Genomic DNA, 2,500 nt, shown 5'->3' with positions numbered 1-2,500 from the left:
ACACCTCGGCAGCCGCTTCTCGAAACCAAACCAGGAAAGCCAAGAATCAAGCCTTGGACGAGTAAAGCAACCCAGCACCCCAGCCACGCTTCGTTTGGATAAAAGGGACGTGTCGTTGCACCACAAAATTTCGTAAACCCACCATCGACCTTAAATCATGCCTAGAACGGACGAGCAAGCATGTCATGGCAGCCCACAGCCATGACAAGGGGGCAACCTTCCCTAAGGCATGCTTGCTCTCAACCCACTCCCCCCTATATATACATTCTGAACATTTAGCAAAGTGACAGGAACAGACATTAAATTTTTGAGGAATCATAATTTTTGAAGGCACCCATATGCTAGCCTTGGCCGAGTTTTGCATGCCTTGGCATGCCTTTGGCCGTGCCTTGGCCGAGTTTTGCATGCCTTGGCCGTGCCTTGGCCGAGTTTTGCATGCCTTGGCCGAGTTTTGCATGCCTTTGGCTTGCCCATGGGCGCCTTGGCATGCCTTTGGCTTGCCTTGGCCTGGCCATGGGCGTGCCTGGGCATGCCTTTGGCTTGCCCACGGGCGTGCCTTGGCATGCCTTTGGCTTGCCCATGGGCGCCTTGGCATGTCTTGGCCTGGCCATGGGCGTGCCTTGGCATGCCTTTGGCTTGCCCATGGGCGCCTTGGCATGCCCTGGACGTGCCTTTGGCTTGCCTTGGGATGCCTTAGGCTTGCCCATGGGCGCCTTGGCATGCCTTAGGCTTGCCTTGGCTTGCCTTGGCCGTGCCTAGGCCGAGCCTTGCATGCCCAAGACGTGCCTTTGGCTTGCCCATGGGCGCCTTGGCATGCCTTGGCCTGGCCATGGGCGTGCCTTGGCATGCCTTTGGCTTGCCCATGGGCGCCTTGGTATGCCTTGAACGTGCCTTTGGCCTGCCTTGGCATGCCTTTGGCTTGCCTTGGCCTAGCCATGTGCGTGCCGGGGCATGCCTTGGCCGAGCCTTGCATGCCCAAGACGTGCCTTTGGCTTGCCTTGGCATGCCTTTGGCTTGCCTTGGCCGTGCCTAGGCATGCCTTTGGCTTGCCCATGGGCGCATTGGCATGCCTTGGCCGTGCCTTTTGCTTGCCCATGGGCGCCTTGGCATGCCTTGGCCTGGCCATGGGCGTGCCTAGGCATGCCTTTGGCTTGTCTTGGCCGAGCTTTGGCATGCCTTGGACGTGCCTTGGCCTGGCCATGGGCGCCTTGGCATGCCGTTGGCTTGCCCATGGGCGTGCCTTGGCATGCCTTTGGCTTGCCCATGGGCGCCTTGGCATGCCTTGGGCTGGCCATGGGCGTGCCTTGGCAAGCCTTGGCCTGACCATGGGCGTGCCTTGGCATGCCCTAGACGTGCCTTTGGCTTGCCTTGGCCGTGCCTTTGGCTTGCTTTGGCCGTGCCTAGGCATGCCTTTGGCTTGCCCATGGGCGCCTTGGCATGCCTTGGCCTGGCCATGGGCGTGCAACTTTGGGGCAGTATACTCGGGTCGTTGTGCAAGAAACCAAGTCGTTGGGCAAGCTTCGTATGCAACATGGGGGAGGGGCTTTGGTTTCTCGTACGTTGAACCTCCATATTTTAGCTTGGTAGCCAACTTTGCCCAGGCATGGGCGCTCAACACCCACCCCTTCCCTATATATGCATTCTGAACAATTAGCATAGTGACAGGAACAGATATTAAATTTTTGAGGAATCATAATTTTTGAAAACCCTACCAAACGAGGTCGGATTGACACGAAATTTGGCGTGGGGCATCGGGACATTGAAATATGAGTTTCCCAAAAAAAAAATTTTGGTTTTCGGGTCGGGACGGGCCGCTTGGTGGGCCCGGTTGGTCCGTAAGGCCTTTGGTGGGGGCAAGGTGTCCAAACGGGGTTGGATCGACACGAGGCTCTGTGAGGGTACTCGTGACCATGAGATATGACTGTCCAAGAGAAATGAACCCCCTTTCGTGTCGTGAAGGGCCCGCGGGCCGGGCTTGGTGGGCCCGTGGGCCTGTTTTGGGCAACTCCGCTTTAATGACACGAGGCGTTGCGTCCGGGACATGAGAGGAAACTTTATGAGCGGTTTATGGGGTCGGGGTTGGTAACCTCATGTTTTCGGGTCAACACGTTGACCGTGTCGTGCTCGGGCCCTCGACGTCACCACAAGTTTCACGAAAATGGGACTTGTAGCGGGGAAGCATTATCATGGGTATAGGTGGTGTGTTATGGAATCGTTAGTCGGTCACGATCGTTAGTCAGTCATGTGTTTAAAACGTAGATCCGTGTCGTGCTCGGACCCGAATGCGGACCGGGCTCGCTCGACATCAACGTTCCAGGTTTTTTTACAGAATGGGTCGACGTTAACGGGTATGGAATCATGACATCATGTCTTCGGGTTAACCCGAAGCCGATGGACCGTAACAGGTTTGTCGAACAGCGTGCTAACCTTACCGGGCAGCGGGCCAGGTTTGCCGGGCAACGTGGATACTTTACCGGGCAACGCCGACATTTTATCGGGT

The sequence above is a fragment of the Bidens hawaiensis genome, unplaced genomic scaffold (assembly GCF_021521415.1).
Source record: "Bidens hawaiensis isolate Kalapana, Puna unplaced genomic scaffold, B.hawaiensis_p1.1 tig00068786_1, whole genome shotgun sequence".
In the NCBI taxonomy this organism is placed as follows: Eukaryota; Viridiplantae; Streptophyta; class Magnoliopsida; order Asterales; family Asteraceae; genus Bidens; species Bidens hawaiensis.
Note: the sequence above shows the minus strand (reverse complement) of the source record.